The sequence below is a fragment of the Anabrus simplex genome, chromosome 1 (genome assembly GCF_040414725.1).
Source record: "Anabrus simplex isolate iqAnaSimp1 chromosome 1, ASM4041472v1, whole genome shotgun sequence".
Classification (NCBI taxonomy): Eukaryota; Metazoa; Arthropoda; class Insecta; order Orthoptera; family Tettigoniidae; genus Anabrus; species Anabrus simplex.
The window spans coordinates 1,175,029,972-1,175,055,358 of NC_090265.1; positions in this window are offsets into that span (position 1 = coordinate 1,175,029,972).

The following is a 25,387-nucleotide window of genomic DNA, read 5'->3' on the forward strand; positions in this document are numbered from 1 at the left end:
GACTGGACGAGGCAACACGACGGAGCAAAGGCCCACACAGACAGGGACAGTGTGGCATAGTTCAGAGCCAATACTCCGACAAAAGAGAATGTTGACGAAATTGTTGTAAACAGTGGGCTGGGATGACTTGGAAGCAAGGAGACGAACAGCTTGACTAAGCGGAATGTTTCGATTAGTCAGTGGAGAGGTGACTTGCAATAATGTTAGTAGACGAATAACCTTGAGTAGAAATTTTAGAAGTAGGAAATATATAACGAATAGAAAGTTGTAATTCATGAGGACAACCGAGGAAATTAATTTTTAGGGACATGTTCCATAAATTGTGGAGTTCTTTTAAACCATTCAAGAACAATCCCGGTAAACAACTGATAGGGAAACTGCAACTTGGGTGAAAGCACTAAATTCAGATCAATGATGCCTGATTGATTGGTTTCTGAAGAAACAGACTGTGGCATTGCTCGGGTATTACTGCGAAGAAGAAGTTGGCATCCATTAAATAAATGAATATTCGAATCATAATCACCATTACCGCTCAAGTTGAACAGCAATTGCGCTATTTCTGAGCTGTTACACCAACAAAACTAATGAATGTTACAAAATAAGCCACGTTTTAATTTTCAATTTACAACAACAACATGTTACTATGGTTTGAATATGATGTAAGAAGTCTCAACTCGGAGGACGAGAATATACTCGAGTTTTAACACCTGCCAGGATAGCGTACTCTCCCAGAAGTCAGGTAAATAGAGTGAAGATGCTGTACGCTGACAGGTGTGGCGAGGTGAACACAACATGAAGAAAGTTGGTCCTAGCACCAAAATATTCCAATATTGTCCCTATCCAGGACAAGTTTGCTGAGCTGCAGATAAAGTTCGGAGGGTTCAGATTATTAGATTTTGAAACTAGAGATAACATTTCTACAAATTATATTCTGATGCTGAAGTTTTGCGGAAGCACAGGAATGACTTCCCTCAACTTTGAGGAATACATTTTGACCTCCAATTGTCAGACTCAGTGTCATGTTTAGGACATGATGTCCTAGTGTGTAACTTCTCTCCAAGTCCACCGTATGAATCGTTGCGATGGCTTCAACATTTTCAAAAGGGTAAATCATGTGCAATTACGACGAAACCGAGGTAGCAGGTTCTTATTAAACTTCCAATGGAAAATCTTCTACTCCTAACACTAAGCGGAAGAGGAAAAGAGAAGTGGTCTGACACTCTGAAGAGTGAAGTTATCGGCCAAAAAGAAGGTAAAGGCCCCGAAAGGCGTGAATATGAAATACTCTCTAGGCCTCGCACACCTAATACCTTCCGGGTCGCAGAGAACAAGAATTGACCGAGCGAGGTCGAGTAGAGAAGATGAAAGTGAGGAGCCTGGCACGAGTAAGTGGAGGCAAGGTCAGACTCGGGCTCCGTAGTCGCCGAACTACGCTCCCGTGTTGAGAGATCCAGGGTTTCAATTTTAGTCACCTCTTACGACAGGCAAGGGATACCGTGAATTTATTCTTTCTGCAGTCAGGGAGTCCCATTTAATATACAAGTTGAATATGTTACGTGGCATAATATAGCAACGAGTTAGGAACATCTAGATTTTCAAGCACGGTTGAAATTTCCCATAGTTTATAACTTATAACTTATTCCAAGTAACAAGTTAAACATTTGTTAATTCAAACACTTTAACAGGGCCGTTAGTACTGATTACTTCTCGCATGAACCGACACAGATTTTCTGTTCTTCTGGATGCCACAAACTTGTTCACCCTCTCCATTAGGTGAAGTGTGATTGAACATTTAGTTTTAGAAATCAAAAGCTCGATAGGGATAAGGTCTGGGCTCTTTCCGGTCCAATCTAACACATTCAATCCACTTTGTTCGAGGACATACAGTACATCTTATGATCCCTGGGGCACTCTCTTGGTTGTAAGAGCTGAACACTAGTCTATAAGACACTGAAACCATCCACATTAACCACTTTTAATTTGGATTTTGCATATTTATTTTTAAGGTGTATATTCAGTCAATTATTTGTGCATGTCAAGAACTTGTATATACAGTCGATTGTCAACTATAGCAACATACGCTAAATAAATAAAGGCTGGCTCATTACATACTTCGCTGCGTGATACAGGAAACCTCACATTTAGCTGGGGAATTGGATCTGTGCCCAGTAAGTAAAAATACTGTTCTTTCTTCACTGTAGCCTGAACAGTTGATTTAGTCCATTGACTTTCCAGAAATCACACCGCATAATGTTACTTTCAGAGTACGTTTCACATTAGTAAAGTTCAAATGCCACTAGAACGCTTACAGTTCAGGGCAGATATACTACCAACAGCAGGTTCAGCGAGTAGAGACAAAGCAGAGCAGAGCGGCAGCTACGGTTTATGTTTGTAACTACATGGCTAGTATGTCAGAATGTTTCTAAATGTTTTCCTTGAATAGGTGAAATCTCAGAATAAGGAGGTAAAAGCTAGAATTTGATGTACTACTACTACTACTACTACTACTACTACTACTACTACTACTACTACTACTACTACTACTACTACTACTACTACTACTACTACTACTACTACTACTACTACTACTACTACTACTACTACTACTACTACTACTACTACTACTACTACTACTACTACTACTACTACTACTACTACTACTACTACTACTACTACTACTACTACTACTACTACTACTACTACTACTACTACTACTACTACTACTACTACTACTACTACTACTACTACTACTACTACTACTACTACTACTACTACTACTACTACTACTACTACTACTACTACTACTACTACTACTACTACTACTACTACTACTACTACTACTACTACTACTACTACTACTACTACTACTACTACTACTACTACTACTACTACTACTACTACTACTACTACTACTACTACTACTACTACTACTACTACTACTACTACTACTACTACTACTACTACTACTACTACTACTACTACTACTACTACTACTACTACTACTACTACTACTACTACTACTACTACTACTACTACTACTACTACTACTACTACTACTACTACTACTACTACTACTACTACTACTACTACTACTACTACTACTACTACTACTACTACTACTAATAATAATAATAATAATAATAATAATAATAAGATTAATGTCCGATTGTGTTGATTGTCAATAGCAATGATTGTGTGTGCCGTGAAGTTTCGCCGGTGGACGTCAATAATCTATCTATATATATAAAAGCAAGTCGGGCTGGAGCGATGTATATATAAATATTTAAAAATGAAAAAAGACGTGAATTAATGAGGCACTTCCAGAAATCTCAGAAATTTGAAACTTGGTACGAGGGAAACTGATGACCCCAGGATCCCTAGAAAAATCGGAAATTCTCAAAATTCCCTGAAGGGGGCACGCTGGGGGGGCTCAAATTTTGGGCTCAGTATAAGAACACAGTCGTATAGTATATCCAAAACGATAACCTATAGGTTTCGTGGGCTTAAAAATTTTCGGGAATTTCCTCATTTTTATCCCCCATCCCCCCAAATCAAGATGGCGGCACAACCTGCGAGACGAGGTAGACAATTGAAATTTGGTGAAATTATAGCTTTTGAACCCTAACCGACGGGAAAATTCCAAGATGTTCAAATTTTTCACTTTTTACCCCCAAGGATATCGAAATATGGAGGCAATTTTAATGACTGTGCAGACATTCCTTCTGAGCTATTTTTTGGCTAAACGGTAAGTCGTATCACAAAACGGATGGCACAACGTCCCTTCAATTCGGAGTGATCTACAACTTTGGTCCTGTGACATTTTGTCGTATCTCTCTCCCTTATACGTTAAATTTGGCCGTATTTCTGGATTGTTCGTAAATTTGGTGATTTTTACAAGTATATTTTATTCTTTGACACACTTATAACAATGATAGGATCATCATGTTGTGTGCGCACATTGGCACGATTAAGGGACATATGTGTACCAAATTTCATGATTGTAGCTTATACATAAGTAGGCAAAATGTAATGTAAAATGTTAAAAATGCACCCAAATTTCACCCTATTCAAAATTTGAACTCAATTTAACCCCTTAATATGGGAGATACGAGGAACTGGTTTAGAAACAAACATGTAGAGCGATAAATGAGGCGTCTGATGGCGCAAACCGTTTCGTAATATCATAAACCGTTTAGGAGATATGAATCTCGAAGTGGAAGTCTGCACTTTCCAACGTGCTCATGCTTATCCGTCATCTATATATATAAAAGCAAGTCGGGCTGGAGCGATGTATATATAAATATTTAAAAATGAAAAAAGACGTGAATTAATGAGGCACTTCCAGAAATCTCAGAAATTTGAAACTTGGTACGAGGGAAACTGATGACCCCAGGATCCCTAGAAAAATCGGAAATTCTCAAAATTCCCTGAAGGGGGCACGCTGGGGGGCTCAAATTTTGGGCTCAGTATAAGAACACAGTCGTATAGTATATCCAAAACGATAACCTATAGGTTTCGTGGGCTTAAAAATTTTCGGGAATTTCCTCATTTTTATCCCCCATCCCCCCAAATCAAGATGGCGGCACAACCTGCGAGACGAGGTAGACAATTGAAATTTGGTGAAATTATAGCTTTTGAACCCTAACCGACGGGAAAATTCCAAGATGTTCAAATTTTTCACTTTTTACTCCCAAGGATATCGAAATATGGAGGCAATTTTAATGACTGTGCAGACATTCCTTCTGAGCTATTTTTTGGCTAAACGGTAAGTCGTATCACAAAACGGATGGCACAACGTCCCTTCAATTCGGAGTGATCTACAACTTTGGTCCTGTGACATTTTGTCGTATCTCTCTCCCTTATACGTTAAATTTGGCCGTATTTCTGGATTGTTCGTAAATTTGGTGATTTTTACAAGTATATTTTATTCTTTGACACACTTATAACAATGATAGGATCATCATGTTGTGTGCGCACATTGGCACGATTAAGGGACATATGTGTACCAAATTTCATGATACTAGCTTATACATAAGTAGGCAAAATGTAATGTAAAATGTTAAAAATGCACCCAAATTTCACCCTATTCAAAATTTGAACTCAATTTACCCCCTTAATATGGGAGATACGAGGAAATGGTTTAGAAACACACATGTAGAGCGATAAATGAGGCGTCTGATGGCGCAAACCGTTTCGTAATATCATAAACCGTTTAGGAGATATGAATCTCGAAGTGGAAGTCTGCACTTTCCAACGTGCTCATGCTTATCCGTCATCTAGCAAGTCGGGCTGGAGCGATGTATATATAAATATTTAAAAATGAAAAAAGACGTGAATTAATGAGGCACTTCCAGAAATCTCAGAAATTTGAAACTTGGTACGAGGGAAACTGATGACCCCAGGATCCCTAGAAAAATCGGAAATTCTCAAAATTCCCTGAAGGGGGCACGCTGGGGGGGCTCAAATTTTGGGCTCAGTATAAGAACACAGTCGTATAGTATATCCAAAACGATAACCTATAGGTTTCGTGGGCTTAAAAATTTTCGGGAATTTCCTCATTTTTATCCCCCATCCCCCCAAATCAAGATGGCGGCACAACCTGCGAGACGAGGTAGACAATTGAAATTTGGTGAAATTATAGCTTTTGAACCCTAACCGACGGGAAAATTCCAAGATGTTCAAATTTTTCACTTTTTACCCCCAAGGATATCGAAATATGGAGGCAATTTTAATGACTGTGCAGACATTCCTTCTGAGCTATTTTTTGGCTAAACGGTAAGTCGTATCACAAAACGGATGGCACAACGTCCCTTCAATTCGGAGTGATCTACAACTTTGGTCCTGTGACATTTTGTCGTATCTCTCTCCCTTATACGTTAAATTTGGCCGTATTTCTGGATTGTTCGTAAATTTGGTGATTTTTACAAGTATATTTTATTCTTTGACACACTTATAACAATGATAGGATCATCATGTTGTGTGCGCACATTGGCACGATTAAGGGACATATGTGTACCAAATTTCATGATTGTAGCTTATACATAAGTAGGCAAAATGTAATGTAAAATGTTAAAAATGCACCCAAATTTCACCCTATTCAAAATTTGAACTCAATTTAACCCCTTAATATGGGAGATACGAGGAACTGGTTTAGAAACAAACATGTAGAGCGATAAATGAGGCGTCTGATGGCGCAAACCGTTTCGTAATATCATAAACCGTTTAGGAGATATGAATCTCGAAGTGGAAGTCTGCACTTTCCAACGTGCTCATGCTTATCCGTCATCTATATATATAAAAGCAAGTCGGGCTGGAGCGATGTATATATAAATATTTAAAAATGAAAAAAGACGTGAATTAATGAGGCACTTCCAGAAATCTCAGAAATTTGAAACTTGGTACGAGGGAAACTGATGACCCCAGGATCCCTAGAAAAATCGGAAATTCTCAAAATTCCCTGAAGGGGGCACGCTGGGGGGGCTCAAATTTTGGGCTCAGTATAAGAACACAGTCGTATAGTATATCCAAAACGATAACCTATAGGTTTCGTGGGCTTAAAAATTTTCGGGAATTTCCTCATTTTTATCCCCCATCCCCCCAAATCAAGATGGCGGCACAACCTGCGAGACGAGGTAGACAATTGAAATTTGGTGAAATTATAGCTTTTGAACCCTAACCGACGGGAAAATTCCAAGATGTTCAAATTTTTCACTTTTTACCCCCAAGGATATCGAAATATGGAGGCAATTTTAATGACTGTGCAGACATTCCTTCTGAGCTATTTTTTGGCTAAACGGTAAGTCGTATCACAAAACGGATGGCACAACGTCCCTTCAATTCGGAGTGATCTACAACTTTGGTCCTGTGACATTTTGTCGTATCTCTCTCCCTTATACGTTAAATTTGGCCGTATTTCTGGATTGTTCGTAAATTTGGTGATTTTTACAAGTATATTTTATCCTTTGACACACTTATAACAATGATAGGATCATCATGTTGTGTGCGCACATTGGCACGATTAAGGGACATATGTGTACCAAATTTCATGATACTAGCTTATACATAAGTAGGCAAAATGTAATGTAAAATGTTAAAAATGCACCCAAATTTCACCCTATTCAAAATTTGAACTCAATTTACCCCCTTAATATGGGAGATACGAGGAAATGGTTTAGAAACAAACATGTAGAGCGATAAATGAGGCGTCTGATGGCGCAAACCGTTTCGTAATATCATAAACCGTTTAGGAGATATGAATCTCGAAGTGGAAGTCTGCACTTTCCAACGTGCTCATGCTTATCCGTCATCTATATATATAAAAGCAAGTCGGGCTGGAGCGATGTATATATAAATATTTAAAAATGAAAAAAGACGTGAATTAATGAGGCACTTCCAGAAATCTCAGAAATTTGAAACTTGGTACGAGGGAAACTGATGACCCCAGGATCCCTAGAAAAATCGGAAATTCTCAAAATTCCCTGAAGGGGGCACGCTGGGGGGGCTCAAATTTTGGGCTCAGTATAAGAACACAGTCGTATAGTATATCCAAAACGATAACCTATAGGTTTCGTGGGCTTAAAAATTTTCGGGAATTTCCTCATTTTTATCCCCCATCCCCCCAAATCAAGATGGCGGCACAACCTGCGAGACGAGGTAGACAATTGAAATTTGGTGAAATTATAGCTTTTGAACCCTAACCGACGGGAAAATTCCAAGATGTTCAAATTTTTCACTTTTTACCCCCAAGGATATCGAAATATGGAGGCAATTTTAATGACTGTGCAGACATTCCTTCTGAGCTATTTTTTGGCTAAACGGTAAGTCGTATCACAAAACGGATGGCACAACGTCCCTTCAATTCGGAGTGATCTACAACTTTGGTCCTGTGACATTTTGTCGTATCTCTCTCCCTTATACGTTAAATTTGGCCGTATTTCTGGATTGTTCGTAAATTTGGTGATTTTTACAAGTATATTTTATTCTTTGACACACTTATAACAATGATAGGATCATCATGTTGTGTGCGCACATTGGCACGATTAAGGGACATATGTGTACCAAATTTCATGATTCTAGCTTATACATAAGTAGGCAAAATGTAATGTAAAATGTTAAAAATGCACCCAAATTTCACCCTATTCAAAATTTGAACTCAATTTAACCCCTTAATATGGGAGATACGAGGAAATGGTTTAGAAACAAACATGTAGAGCGATAAATGAGGCGTCTGATGGCGCAAACCGTTTCGTAATATCATAAACCGTTTAGGAGATATGAATCTCGAAGTGGAAGTCTGCACTTTCCAACGTGCTCATGCTTATCCGTCATCTATATATATAAAAGCAAGTCGGGCTGGAGCGATGTATATATAAATATTTAAAAATGAAAAAAGACGTGAATTAATGAGGCACTTCCAGAAATCTCAGAAATTTGAAACTTGGTACGAGGGAAACTGATGACCCCAGGATCCCTAGAAAAATCGGAAATTCTCAAAATTCCCTGAAGGGGGCACGCTGGGGGGGCTCAAATTTTGGGCTCAGTATAAGAACACAGTCGTATAGTATATCCAAAACGATAACCTATAGGTTTCGTGGGCTTAAAAATTTTCGGGAATTTCCTCATTTTTATCCCCCATCCCCCCAAATCAAGATGGCGGCACAACCTGCGAGACGAGGTAGACAATTGAAATTTGGTGAAATTATAGCTTTTGAACCCTAACCGACGGGAAAATTCCAAGATGTTCAAATTTTTCACTTTTTACCCCCAAGGATATCGAAATATGGAGGCAATTTTAATGACTGTGCAGACATTCCTTCTGAGCTATTTTTTGGCTAAACGGTAAGTCGTATCACAAAACGGATGGCACAACGTCCCTTCAATTCGGAGTGATCTACAACTTTGGTCCTGTGACATTTTGTCGTATCTCTCTCCCTTATACGTTAAATTTGGCCGTATTTCTGGATTGTTCGTAAATTTGGTGATTTTTACAAGTATATTTTATTCTTTGACACACTTATAACAATGATAGGATCATCATGTTGTGTGCGCACATTGGCACGATTAAGGGACATATGTGTACCAAATTTCATGATTCTAGCTTATACATAAGTAGGCAAAATGTAATGTAAAATGTTAAAAATGCACCCAAATTTCACCCTATTCAAAATTTGAACTCAATTTACTCCCTTAATATGGGAGATACGAGGAAATGGTTTAGAAACAAACATGTAGAGCGATAAATGAGGCGTCTGATGGCGCAAACCGTTTCGTAATATCATAAACCGTTTAGGAGATATGAATCTCGAAGTGGAAGTCTGCACTTTCCAACGTGCTCATGCTTATCCGTCATCTATATATATAAAAGCAAGTCGGGCTGGAGCGATGTATATATAAATATTTAAAAATGAAAAAAGACGTGAATTAATGAGGCACTTCCAGAAATCTCAGAAATTTGAAACTTGGTACGAGGGAAACTGATGACCCCAGGATCCCTAGAAAAATCGGAAATTCTCAAAATTCCCTGAAGGGGGCACGCTGGGGGGGCTCAAATTTTGGGCTCAGTATAAGAACACAGTCGTATAGTATATCCAAAACGATAACCTATAGGTTTCGTGGGCTTAAAAATTTTCGGGAATTTCCTCATTTTTATCCCCCATCCCCCAAATCAAGATGGCGGCACAACCTGCGAGACGAGGTAGACAATTGAAATTTGGTGAAATTATAGCTTTTGAACCCTAACCGACGGGAAAATTCCAAGATGTTCAAATTTTTCACTTTTTACCCCCAAGGATATCGAAATATGGAGGCAATTTTAATGACTGTGCAGACATTCCTTCTGAGCTATTTTTTGGCTAAACGGTAAGTCGTATCACAAAACGGATGGCACAGCGTCCCTTCAACTCGGAGTGATCTACAACTTTGGTCCTGTGACATTTTGTCGTATCTCTCTCCCTTATACGTTAAATTTGGCCGTATTTCTGGATTGTTCGTAAATTTGGTGATTTTTACAAGTATATTTTATTCCTTGACACACTTATAACAATGATAGGATCATCACGTTGTGTGCGCACATTGGCACAATTAAGGGACATATGTGTACCAAATTTCATGATTCTAGCTTATACATAAGTAGGCAAAATGTAATGTAAAATGTTAAAAATGCACCCAAATTTCGCCCTATTCAAAATTTTAACTCAATTACCCCCTTAATATGGGAGATACGAGGAAATGGTTTAGACACAAACATGTAGAGCGATAAATGAGGCGTCTGATGGCGCAAACCGTTTCTTAATATCATAAACCGTTTAGGAGATATGAATCTCGAAGTGGATGTCTGCACTTTTCAACGTGCTCATGCTTATCCGTCATCTATATAAATAAAATCGTAACGACCGTGTGTCTGTACATTGATTATTTTGGCGAAATTTCGGTACAGTTATCCGTTTCAGGTGTAATAATGACCATCTGCATCATTTTTAGCTTTGGTGTCTGTTTGTCTGTTTGTTTGTCTGTTTGTCTGTTTGTCTGTCCTTCTATAACTTGAAAACTACTGGATATATTTCCACCAAACTTCATATTTAGAATCCACCTGTCCTTGGGTAGGTTTTAGCGCAAATATCGTTTCTAAATCCCTGAACTGAGTGGGGATATTTACGAAACCGAAACCGTGATTTTGCACTCCCTCAAAGTATACACAACCGAACTTAATGGAAATCAACCTGCCTTAATGAAAATTATTTTTTAAACCTTTTTTTCTCATGTGCTTCATTTCGATAACAGGATTTAGTAAGGGAGATATCATTAACGGACCGGTTTTCGGTACAAATCCCAGCGGACTTAACGCAAGAGCGGGTGTGTGTAAAGCGTACTTCTTACAACTTGAAAACTAACAAGATATTTGAACCAAATTTTATATATAGCATCCATCTGTCCAAGGGTAGGTTTCCTTGGTGTCTGTTAGTTAGTTTGTTTGTTTGTTTGGTCTGTTTGCCTTTCTCTAACTTGAAAACTACTGGATATATTTCCACCAAACTTCATATTTAGAATCCACCTATCCTTTGGGGAGGTTTTAGGGCAAATATTGTTTCTAAATCCCTGAACTAATTGGGGGTTTATACGAAACCAAACCGTGATTTTGCACTCCCTCAAAATACACACAACCAAACTTAATGGAAATCTACCTGCCTTAATGGAAATTAATTTCTAAACCTTTTCTTCTCATGTGCATCATTTCAATCACTTACAGGAAAGATAGTATGATCAAACTCTACACGAACATTGGCCCACCCAGTACCCATATGTGAGCCAAATGCTATGTCACATAATTATCCGAAAAGTAATGCAATGTAAGATAATCTTACACAAATTTCAACCTATTCAACGTTTCTGATTCAATCTGACCCATGAATAGATTAGATGCGAGAAAATATCATAGGACCAGCCATTTAGATCGCTAAATACTGCGCCTTACGGTACAGTCCTTTGTCGATATGACGTACCGTTTAGCAGCAGTTAATCTGTAAATGAAGGTCTGCAATATTGTAGACATTCATATACTTTCGTATGTCCATCTGTATATATTCATTGATGTCGATTTGTAGCGATCGAGAAAGGATGTGTCTGCTATTGTAATCAGTACTCCCTACACCGACTTTGACTGCTGGCAGTAGGAATGGGGTCCTTCTCCAACTCCTGTGTAACTGGCATTAGTAAGGAGGCCTACCATTTTCATGAATAATTCACTTTTCGATTTGTCTTGCAGAAGGCAAGGGATCATGCAGTTTTGTTCGAAAGTCCCCTACTCTATTGTGTTTGGCTCTAGGCCAGGGTGCCCGCCATTATAAACAAATGTTCCAATCTAAAATTTGACTAGCATTAGGCATAGTGGCCTGCTATTTTCATGGAAACTCACTAATTCCGTGTGACTGGCAGTAAGCTGGCTAGCAGCAGTAAAAAGGGACTGTCATTATAATGATAACTGCACAACTCAATTTTGACTGGTGGTAGGGATGTTGCCTGGTATTATAATAAAAACTCCTCAACTGTAACCTGTCTGAAAGTAGGAAATGGGTCTGCCATTGTAACTAAAACTCCCCAAATCGATTGTGACCGCGCAGTAGGCATTGGGGCCTGCAATTATAATGTAAACTTGCCAACTCGATTGTGAATGGCAGTAGGCAAGTGAGCCTGGCGTTATCATCACAACTCCGCAACCCTCACTTTACATTGGAAACAACGTATGTGGACCTCCGCATGCTATTTCTCGGATAAGGCTAAGAGACATGCAATTTTAAAACAATCTCATTTGCTGCACGCACAGTATTTACGTCGATATCCGTATACAATGTAGAATACCGTAGCGAAGCACGGGTACATTTGCTAGTCTATCTATATAAATAAAATTGTTTCTGTTTGTCTGTTTGTCTGTCTGTTTGTCTGTTCCACCATCACGTCGAAACGGCTGGATAGATCTCAACCAAACTTCATATTTAGAGTATACTGACCCCGGGGAAGGTTTCGATATGCATATCATTTTAAAATCTTTGAAAAGACGGGGGTTTTATAGGAAAAACGGTTTTCCTCCATTTTCTCTTATACTATTATAGGCAAAATATCGAATTTGTCGTATAAGGACGAGACAAAGCTCAATTTAATCCTCTTGACGCAAAGAACAAAACTCGGTAAGCCCTATGGGCCCGAAAACCATGTTTTAAGGCCCTAAAACCAACCGTTACGGAGATATTGGCACCACACTACCCCTGCTCTAGGAATCGGATAAAGAAATGAACTGCCGTAACCATGGCAACGTCAGCTCCAGGATTCTAGAGCAGTGAGATTATGCATGTACGTTTGGGCATAGCTGTTAACCAAAATAGGTACAAATAAGACTTAATATCTGGGAAAAAAATATACTGTTGTGTAAGGCACTCATAGGACTCCTTTGGGCGGGGATGGAAAGGGGGTGAAGAACGAGTGTAAAAATCTATATAAATAAAATTGTTTCTGTTTGTCTGTCTGTTTGTCTGTTCCACCATCACGTCGAAACGGCTGGATAGATCTCAACCAAACTTCATATTTAGGGTATACTCATCCCGGAGAAGGTTTTGATATGCATATCATTTTAAAATCCTTGAATAGACAGGGGGTTTATAGGAAAACCAGAATGGTTTTTCCACCATCACGTCGAAACGGCTGGATAGATCTCAACCAAACTTCATATTTAGAGGATACTCATCGCGGGGAAGTTTTCCATATGCATATCATTTTAAAATATTTGAATATATGGGGGGTTTATAGGAAAATCAGAATGGTTTTTCCACCATCACGTCGAAACGGCTGGATGGATCTCAACCAAACATTGTATTTAGAGTATACTAATCCCGAGGAAGGTTTAGATATGCATATCATTTTAAAATCCTTGAATAGACGGGGGGTTTATAGGAAAACCAGAGTGGTTTTCCCACCATCACGTCGAAACGGCTGGATAGATCTCAGCCAAACTTCATATTTAGAGTATACTCATCCCAGGAAAGGTTCCGATATGCATATAATTTTAAAATCTTTGAATAGACGGGGTGTTTATAGGAAAACCACAGTGGTTTTCCTCTATTTTCTCTTATACTATTGATTTTCTGTAAACTTCGTTTACCGTACGTGAAACGTCTCTTCATTATAAACAACTTTCGTTATGTTCATAATTTACCTTACTCTTCACATGACGGAGAAATTTACAATTTTCTGCTGGTATCATGCTCTGCATTTAGTGACCGACAGACCGACAACGAACCTACAGGTTACCATGGCAACGTCTCTGACTGCATGCCAGTAGGGAAGTAACGTATTGCCATTTTCCTCATCATGCTTTTAAATTCGTGGTTGTTCCTTGGGTAGATGGCAAGAGAGGCATCAATCGGCTCATCTGCGGGATATTGGCGGAATATCGTTGGAGGTTATAACCGCCCTCGAATAGATTAAGTAATAACACCATTAGTCATCTTCATATTTGTTTACCTAAGAATCACTGAACCTAAATTTCTCCTCTGTTAGCGCTTTATTATATCCATAACTCACGGCATTTATTTATTTGTCGTTATCCGGCTGTCCTCAGTTATAATCCATTTTCTATTAGTTTCAACATTCTTAACTGTATTATTTTCTTCCTTAATTACGCCGTATGTACGTGAATGCTAGAAACTACTGGATGCATTTCCACCAAGATTCGTATTTAGAATACACCTGTCCTTGATAGGTTTCAGGGCAAATATTGTTTCTAAATCCCTGAACTAACTGGGGGTTTATACGAAACCGAAACAGTGATTTTGCACTTCCAAAAAATATACACAACAAAAGTTTATGGAAGTCTACCTACCTTGGTAGAAATTAATGTCTAAACCTTTTTTTCTCATGTGCATCATTTCGATACGAGGATCAATAAGGGAGATATCATTAAAGGACCGTTTTTCTGTACAAGTCCCATCGGACTTAACTCACGAGCGGGTGCGTGTAAAGCGTATTCCTTACAACTTGAAAACTACTGAAGACATTCGAAACAAAATTTATATTTAGCATCCACCTGTCCAAAGGTAGGTTTTAAACGTAAATAACATTTCATGTTCCGGAATGGACTGGCGGTTTATAAGGAACCGAAATGGTGATTTTACTCTTCCACAATATATACAGAACAAGACCAACCTGACTGGAAATCGACCAAACCTAATGGAATTCCACCTCTAAACCTTTTTTTTCATGTGCATTTTTTCGTCAGGAGGATTAATAAGGGAGATATCATGAATGGTCACTTTTGCAGGTTAAGTCCAGCGGACATAGCCCAAAAGGTGTTTTACATGGAGCAGATTCCTTATCTATATAAATCAAATCGTAACGACTGTGTACCTCTACACTGACTATTTTGGCGAAATTTTCGTACAGCTTTCCGTTTAAGGGGTAATAATAACAATCTCCATAATTTTTGATTTCCTGAAAGTCCTAATTTTTACCCGCCTCGCCCAAAATCCACATTGTGGCATAATCTGCCAGAAGAATAAGAAGATAATTGAAATTTGACAAAATTATACGTTTTAGCCTGTAACGAATGAAAAATCCTATATCATTAAATTTTTCATTTTTTATCCCCGAAGAATATCGAAATATGCAGGCAATTTTAATGATGGTGCAGACCTTCGGAAATTCCTATCACGTAACGGATTGCACAATCTCCGTTCAATTTGGAATGATCTACAACCTTGGTCTTATGACTTTATGCCGTATCTGTATCCCTTTTACGTTTGATTTTTCTCTATTAATCGATGTTAAGTCAATTTGGAATTTTCACATGCATTATTCATACTTTCAATTACTTATATGAAATACAGAATCATCAAACTCTTCACGAAAATTGGCCCACTCAGTAGCCATATGTGAGCCAAATGCTACGTATGTAGCTGTCACATTATTATCCGAAAAGTAATGTAATGTGAGATGATCTTACAAAACCTTTACCCTGTTCCACGTTTCTAAATCTGACCCAAGAATAGATGACATATCATTGGACCAGCCATTTAGGCCACTAAATCCGGCGTGTCTTATGGTATAATCCTTTGTCGATATGACGTACGTTTAGTAGCAGTTAATCTGTAAATGAAGGTCTTCAATATTGTAAACACGCATATACTTTCGTATGTCGATCTATATATATTCACTGATGTCGATTTAGCGATCGAGAAAGGGTCGGTCTGCTATTGTAATCAGTACTCCCCACACCGACTTTGACTGGCAGTAGGAAAGGGTTCCTTCTCCAACTCCTGTGTAACTGTCATTAGTAAGGAAGGCCTACAATTGTAATGAATAGTTACCTTCTCGATTTGACTTGCAGAAGGTAAGTGAGCATGCAGTTTTGTTTAAAACTCCCCTACCCGATTGTGTTTGGCAGTAGGCAAGGGTGCCCGCCATTATAAAGAAATGTACTCATCTAAAATGTGACTGGCATTAGGCATAGTGGCCTGCTATTTTGATGGAAACTCACCAACTTGGTGTGACTGGCAGTACGCTGGCTGGCAGTAGGAAAAGGGGCCTGTCATTATAATGATAACTGCACAACTCAATTTCGAGTGATAGTAGGGTAATTGCCTGCCATTATAATAAAAACTGTAATCTGTCTGGAGGTAGGAAAGGGGGGCTGCCATTTTAACGAAAACTCCCCAAATCGATTCTGTCCGCATAGTAGGCAATGGGGCCTGCAATTATAATGTAAACTTCCCAACCTGATTGTAAATGCCAGTAGGCAAGTGAGCCTGCCGTTATATCACAAATCCGTAACAAACACTTTACATTGGAAACGTACGGGGATCTCCCCATGCTCTTTCTCGGATAACGCTAAGAGACATGCAATTTTAAAACTATCTTATTTACTGCATGTACACTATTTACTTCGATATTCGAATACAATGTAGAATACCGTACCATGGCAACGTCAGCTCCAGGATTCTACAGCAGCGAAATTATCTATATAAATAAAATTGTAGGGGGTCCGCTGTCTGTAATTTCTTTTGTTTTGCCAATTTTTCAGATATTTATCCGTTTTAGGTCAACTCAAGACCGAATCGGTGGTTTTTACGTTTCGTGTCTGTTTGTTTGTTTGTCTGTTTGTCTGTTTGTCTGTTTGTCTGTCTGTTTGTCTGTTCAACCAAACTTCATATTTACAGTATACTTATCCCGGGGAAGGTTTCGATATGCATATCATTTTAAAATATTTCAATACACGGGGTGTTTATACGAAAGCCATCACGTCGAAACGGCTAAATAGATCTCAACCAAACTTCATATTTAGAGTATGCTCATCCCGGGGAAGGTTTCTATGTGCATATCATTTTAAAATATTACAATAGATGGGGAGTTTATAGGAAAACCAGAATGGTTTTCCTCCTTTTTCTCTTATACTATTGATTTTCTGTAAACTTCGTTTACCGTACGTGAAACGTCTCTTCATTATAAACAACTTTCGTTATGTTCATAATTTACCTTACTCTTCACATGACGGAGAAATTTACAATTTTCTGCTGGTACCATGCTCTGCATTGAGTGACCGACAGACCGACAACGTCCCCCTGTGGGTGGGGGCGGTAGAATAACAAGAGAGGTGTCAATCGGCCATTCTGCGGGATAATGGCGGAATATCGTTGGAGGTTAGGCCTATAACCGTTCTCGAACAGCTTCAGTAATAACACCATTAGTCATCTTATATGTTTACCTTAGAATCCCTGCGCCTAATTTTCTCCTCTGTTACGGCTTTCTTATATCCATAACTCACACCAGCATAATTTATTGAGGGGCATAAGTAAGAGCAATACATTCACTTGGTATTTACATATTTGTCGTCATCCGGCTCTCCTCAGTTATTATAATCTATTTTCCATTAATGTCAGATTTCTTAACTATTATTTTCTTCCTTAATTACTCCGTATGTATGTTGATTGATTGATTGATTGATTGATTGATTGATTGATCGATTGATTGATTGAATCCCAGCAGAAAGGCGTAATTGTTCAATACAATCCTCCACATTCGGTTGGCCTCAGGAACGGCATACGATCTTAAAATTGGGCCAACTCCCGAGATCTCTCAAACATAAGAACACAAGTCGGATGAGAGAAGAGAGTGGTGATGGTGCTGATTTTTGTTTCAAGAGGAACTACAACGGGGCAACCATCCTATATTAACAGTAATCAGTGACAAAAATGGAGGAATCCGACTCTTCCGAAATTAAGTTATCCGCGAAGGGCGTGGAAATGAGGCCTCGAATGTTCTTATGCCGTCGGAGTCTGCAAAGAACAAGAATAGACCACGGAAGTTCGGATAATATAGCTAAAGTGAGGAGCGTGGCATAAGTAAGTGCACCTAAAAGGGTCCGTGGTCGCGAGCCCACCCTGCCAAGTTAAGGACCCCTGGGGCGATTTCAGTCACCTGTTACGACAGGCAGGGAATAACCCGGATGTATTCCTCCCCCCCCCCCTCCCACCTTCACCACGCAACAGGCGGTTCACAGAAACGAACTACGATGCACACGCTACGCAAAATACAGTAGGTCACTATATACACCAACAGCAATATAAGGAAAGAAATTACGTACAGATGTTACATGGAAATCTTTCCTTTATAAGAGAGACAGCTATAAACAAAGAAATAAGATACACGTGCGGTTGTGTGCTACACAGTCACGGTGCTCCTGTGGGGAAAACCAACATCTACTGTCGTTCTCTATATGCGATTTTCTATTTTACGCAATAAAAATATCACACGAGAACACTTTTACGTATTCTAAAAGCAACTTTATTATCGCTACGAACTTATCCTGTCAGATAGAAGAAAACATTCAGTGCCTCTCTCGGAATACAAAAAAGAAAACAATCGCTCTCTAAAACAATCTACATAGAATTTATACATGTTTTACATCAGAGATCTAATGGTGCTGTTCCTTGACGCCATATTGGAAATCTGTGTGCCGTACGTCCGCACGTTATACGTCCATGGACACGAAACATAAATATAATAACATAATAATTTCGGCTCATCATAAACCTTCAAAATACCAGTATTGAAGGTTTTATCCTAATTAGGATACCTGTCCTACGACACTACTGCGCAACCAATCTGGGCCACCCGTGAGTCACAGGCAACAGCTACTTCGGTCAGCTTCAGCAGTCTATATCATCCATGTCGATAAGCGTAACCGAAATCAATATTGCTCTGAGCAAAAGGAACTTGACTGCTTAATGGTATTCACACTGGTGGCGCTTAGTTCTTCTCTGTATTACATTGTTACTTTCTAACTGAGATTGTTAACATATCTATGTGAGTGTTCATGTCAGTTATTGCGTTTAAAAATATCTGAAATATTGTTTCCTGTTTCAGAAGTGTTGCGACGGTACGTTAATTTATTTCCACTTTAGAAATTTTCGGATACTCTAATTTCATTGGGAACCACTGCATCTGAAATTCTTTTCTGGGCGGGGTTTGTGGTTGTTATTTGGAAGCATTTTGCGGCCTTTCCCTTTCTTTTGCCGATATCTTCATTCTTCGAAGTATCGGATCTCTTTCAATTTCGTTCTGATTAGTGATAAGGCAGGATTGTTGAGGAGTTGTCCTTCCTTTTGAAACAATCACCAATACGGCCATTTCAATTCTGTTGCTGATTGCGATTTTTAACCCCTTTGTGGACTTTATCTTCCTTTTCCGATATCTTCATTCTTCGAAGTATCGCATCTCTTCATATTTCGTTCTGATTAGTGTTAACAGAAGATTGTTGCGCATTTGTACTACCTCTCGAAACAATAATCACAACTACCTCTATTTTGTTGACTATTACCCCTTAGTACTTCCTGCCTTCCCAGTTTCTGCTCTGGGAGGGGTTTCTGTTTTTGATATTTTCGAGCTCATTGCGGCCCTTTCCTTTATTTTGCCGATAACTTCATTCTTCGAAGTATCGGATCTCTTTCAGTTTTCTTCTGATTAGTGTTAATAGAGGATAGTTGCCCCGTTGTACGTCCTGTTAAAACAATAATCACCAACACCACCGTCACCAACAGAAAATAATCACCACCACATGCACTTTGCTGCCCATTACAGAGTTACTGATTGGGTTTCGACACTTTTGTGACTGTTCCTTTGACCATGCCTGCTAGGAAGCGAATTAACATTGGACGGTCCATATCAAAAGCTAAAAAAGTTAAGATATTGAGGGCTTCCGAGACTGCTTCAGACCGCGAGGCCAGACTCAATGCAGACAGACTGAGGAAGAGCACTCACCGTGATTCGGAGAGTGCTTCTGAGCGCGAGGCCAGGCTTAGCTCACAGAGAGCACGCCAGTCCACATCTAGGGCGTCTGAGACTGCTTCAGACCGCGAGGCCAGACTCAGTGCAGACAGACTGAGGAAGAGCACTCACCGTGATTCGGAGAGTGCTTCTGAGCGCGAGGCCAGACTCAATGCAGACAGACTGAGGAAGATCACTCACCGTGATTCGGAGACTGCTTCTGAGCGCGAGGCCAGGATTAGCTCACAGAGAACACGCCAGTCCACATCTAGGGCGTCTGAGAGTGCTTCAGACCGCGAGGCCAGACTCAGTGCAGACAGACTGAGGAAGAGCACTCACCGTGATTCGGAGAGTGCTTCTGAGCGCGAGGCCAGGCTTAGCTCACAGAGAACACGCCAGTCCACATCTAGGGCGTCTGAGAGTGCTTCAGACCGCGAGGCCAGACTCAGTGCAGACAGACTGAGGAAGAGCACTCACCGTGATTCGGAGAGTGCTTCTGAGCGCGAGGCCAGGCTTAGCTCACAGAGAACACGCCAATCCACATCTAGGGCGTCTGAGACTGCTTCAGACCGCGAAGCCAGACTCAATGCAGACAGACTGAGGAAGAGCACTGACCGTGATTCGGAGACTGCTTCTGAGCGCGAGGCTAGGCTTCGCTCACAGAGAGCACGCCAGTCCACATCTAGGGCTTCTGAGACTGCTTCAGACCGCGAGGCAAGACTCAGATCGCAAAGATTTAGACAGATGCGTTTAAGAGAAACAGAATCAGAGGATCAGCGGATGGCTCGAATGGAGCATGACAGAGAGCACCATTCCCTCACACGCGAAAACCTAGCTGCGGAGGAATATTCTCAGGCGTTAACACAACGACGAAGTACCTACGCATCGTTAAACGAAATGCAAAATGTCCAGCAGGAAGAGAAAAGACAACGTGCAGCAGAAAGACGTTCATCAGAGACCACTGATGAATATCTCAGACGGTTAGATGAAGATAGAGTGAGACATGCCAATGTTAGAGAATTACATTCAACGTCAATTGAATCTAGGTGTCCTAATATGATTCCATGGCATGAAAAGCAGCGAAGTGCATTTGCTTATAACCCTCTTATCGACTACCATCCAAGAGCCCATATAGGGTCTTTGAGTAAAGTGTGCCCTTTCTGTAGGGCTCTCAAATGGAAGCAAGAGCCAGAGGGAATGTGCTGCTCTTCCGGAAAAATTAAATTAAATCATCTAACTCCTCTACCGGAACTTCTTATTTCTCTGTTAAATGGGACGCATACTGACTCTCGCCATTTTCTTCAATTTGTGCGAGCCTACAACAGCGCATTCCAAATGACAAGCTTCGGAGCTACTAAAGTAGTGGAAGGAAATTTTATGCCAACATTCAAAATTCAAGGACAAGTATACCACTTAATAGGTTCACTTCTCCCTGCAAACAATGAAAATTCTAAATATCTTCAAATATATTTCATTGCAGACCACAAAGCACAGGTAGATCAAAGAACAGCAATAATACCAAATTTAAAAACCCATTTAGTTAATGATTTGCAGGGCATGTTACATGATGTGAACCCATATGTCAAGGAACTGAAGACAACTCTAGAGACAATGCCGGACGGTGACACCCACAAGATTGTGATCCACGCCGACCGAGTTCCTGCTGGTGAGCACAGAGGCTGTTATAATCAGCCGACAACAAACGAGATAGCTGTCATATTGGTTGGACACGAATGTGATAAGCGAGACATCGTGCTTCGGACAAGAGACCAGGGCCTGAGACGAATATCTGAAACCCACCGATCATACGACGCTCTTCAATATCCCCTGATGTTCCCTCGTGGAGATGATGGCTACCACTTCCTACTGTACCACGTAGACCCACGAACCGGAGAACTAAAGACCCCTCTCAAGAAAACATCTTCTCTTCAGTTTTATTCTTATCGTATAATGATAAGACAAGGCGAGGTAAACTACTTACATTGTTACCGTCAACTGTCCAATCAGTTCTGGGTAGACATGTATGCTAAAATAGAGACTGAAAGGTTAGTCTATATCAGAACACACCAAAGGGAATTAAGGGCTGAGAGCTACATTCACCTTAAAGACGCCCTGAGGAAGGACGAGGGTAACATGGCAGATTTGGGACGGTTAGTCATTTTACCGTCCACTTTCACTGGAGGACCCCGATATATGCACGAGCGATCTCAAGATGCACTCTGTTATGTGCGAAAATACTCATGTCCAGATCTTTTTATTACAGCTACAACTAATCCAAAATGGGAAGAAATTGGTAATGCCGTATATAATGGTCAGTCAGCGAATGATCGTCACGACATTATTACACGTGTATTTCACATGAAATTAAAATCTCTCATGGACTTACTAACCAGAGAACAAATATTTGGGCCAACTCTTTGTTTTATGTACTCTGTTGAATGGCAAAAGCGTGGCTTGCCTCACGCCCACATATTATTATGGCTTGAGGACAAGATACGACCCGTCGATATTGATAAGGTTATTAGTGCTGAATTTCCAGATCCTGATAAAGATCCACAGCTTTTTAACATAGTTAAATGTCACATGGTCCATGGACCATGCGGATCTTTCAACGTAGGCTCACCATGTATGAAAGGTGGACGATGCTCAAAACGATACCCACGAGCATTCGTCAATGAAACTGTCACAGGGAACGATGGGTACCCATCCTACAAGCGCAGGATTCCTTCTATGGGTGGCTTCACTGCACGCCTTATGATAAATGGACAGGATATGGAAGTGGATAATAGATGGATAGTGCCATACTGTCCTGTTTTGTCTAGGGTATTCAAAACACACATCAATGTTGAATACTGTAGCAGTGTTAAGTCCATCAAATACATCTGTAAGTACATCAACAAAGGAAGCGATCAGGCAGTCTTAGGTTTGCAAGACAAAAATGATGAAGTGTGCCAGTATCAGAGCGGAAGGTACATATCCAGCTCAGAAGCAGTTTGGCGAATTCTTTCATTTCCTATCCATGAAAGGTATCCTCCAGTAATGCATTTAGATGTTCATCTACAAAATTTTCAAAGAATTGTCTTTACTGCAGAAACGGCTCATGACATAGTAGAAAATCCACGTAACACCACCTTAATGGCATTCTTTAACTTATGTCAGACAGATGATTTTGCTAAGACACTGTTGTATGAAGACGTTCCCTCTTACTATACGTATAACAAACAGCAAGGTACATTTGTAAGAAGAAAGAAAGGAGTACCTGTGGTAGCATTTTCGGGCGTTAGAAAGCAGCACGTAATTAGCCGAGTGTATGCAGTCCATCCTAATAATTCCGAGTGCTTCTATTTACGCATGCTTCTGTTCACTGTCAGGGGACCAACATCCTTCACTGACCTTCGCACCGTCAATGGCATACTTCACCCTACATATCGGAGTGCATGCAAAGCCCATGGATTACTCCTGGATGACTCTCAATGGGAAGAGACACTGAAGGAGGCGATAGTTTCACAAAGCCCAGCAAAACTTCGCCGGCTTTTTGGCATATTGTTAGTCTTTTGCAGTCTCTCTGATCCGTTGGATCTGTGGAACAAATATAAGGAGAGCCTAGCAGAAGATTTCTTACGACAACTTTCCCCCTGTAACGACGGTACTGCTCATGAAATGATCGCCCATGTGGAAGACAGATGTCTTCAAGACCTCGAAGAATACGTTCTATCGATTGGCGGTCAGCCTTTGAACATTTACGGCCTTCCTTCCCCTCAGATCTTACAAACGTTAAATGCTGACTATCTCAGGGAAACAAATTACAATAAAGAAGCGTTAAGGTCTTTTGTTCTATTAAATGAACCAAAACTTACAGATGAACAGACTGTAGTATATCGGGAAATATTAAACTGTGTTAGAAATAAGGAAAGTAGAATGTTTTTCTTAGACGCTCCGGGCGGAACTGGAAAAACATTCCTGATTAACTTACTGTTGTCTAAGATCAGACAGGATAGTAAGATTGCTGTAGCAGTAGCCTCTTCGGGGATCGCAGCCACTCTTTTACCCGGTGGCAAAACTGCTCACTCGATGTTTAAAGTGCCTATAGATCTTGACTGCACAGAGTCACCAATATGTAACATCACAAAACAAAGTAACATATCCAAGGTTCTGCAAGACTGCAGTCTTATAATTTGGGATGAATGCACTATGGCTCACAGAAAGGTGATTGAAGCAGTTGACCGAACGCTGCGGGACATCCGAAACAGTGATAACTTCTTTGGAGGTGTCCCTATCCTCTTTTCTGGTGATTTTCGTCAAACGTTACCGGTTGTTCCAAGAGGGAGCAGAGCAGATGAAGTGAACGCTTCATTAAGGAGATCATCACTTTGGCCAAATATCAAAAAACTGTCTCTGACACAGAATATGAGGGTACATCTAGGTGGTGATGAAAACATACATACATTCACTGAAATATTGTTGTCGATTGGGAACGGCTCACTGGGAGACAGTAACGGGATCATTACTCTTTCTGATGAATTTTGTTTGTCGCTTTCTAACCTTGAAGCTCTCATTTCATCGGTGTACCCGGACGTAGAAAATATTAGGAGCAAACCCATCTCATGGCTCTGCTGCAGAGCGATCTTAACTCCAACTAATGAACAAGCGGCGTACATTAATTCGACTATCCTCACAATGTTCCACGGCGAGGAGACAGTTTATACGTCTGTCAATGAAGTAATCAACTCTGACGACGCAGTTCACTATCCTCCTGAGTTCCTGAATTCTATAACGGCTCCGGGGCTTCCATCGCACAAAATTACCTTAAAGATCGGCGCACCAATCATACTCATGCGCAATCTCAGCCCACCTAATTTGTGCAATGGAACAAGACTTCAGGTAAACGCCCTCCACAAACATGTGATAGAGGCAACTATCATGACTGGATGCGGTGAAGGAGAGTCAGTTCTTATCCCGCGGATACCACTAATCCCAACCAACTACCCGTTTGAGTTCAAGCGTCTGCAGTTTCCAGTCAGCCTCTGCTTTGCGATGACTATTAATAAATCCCAGGGCCAGACGTTGAGTATTGCTGGACTTGACCTCAGATCACCCTGCTTTTCCCACGGGCAACTGTACGTCGCATGTTCCCGAGTCAGCAGCAGCAAGTCCCTGTTTATATGTGCACCAGAAAATAAAACACGAAACATTGTTTATCAAGAGGTTCTTCAATGACTCTGTTCTTCCTTCGCTTCAGTACGTGTACTGGTGACAAATTAAATGAAATTGATCCCATAAACGAATAGACTCCTAATTATGGGAAGATCATCAGTGTTACTTAATTTTTCCAAGCACACTGTTGATTATCTGGAAGTAGAAATGGGGGCATGCCAACATAATGAAAACTGGCCAAATCGACACTGACTGGGAATAGGGAAGAAGACCTACGTTAAAATGGGAATTCTCCGAATTGACTGCGATTGGCCCTAGGTAAGGGGGTCTGCCCTTAAAATGAAAACTCTCGAGCTTGATTGACACTGGTGGTAGGCAAGGGGGAGTACTATTATAATTAAAACTCCTCAACTTGATTTGAATTGCA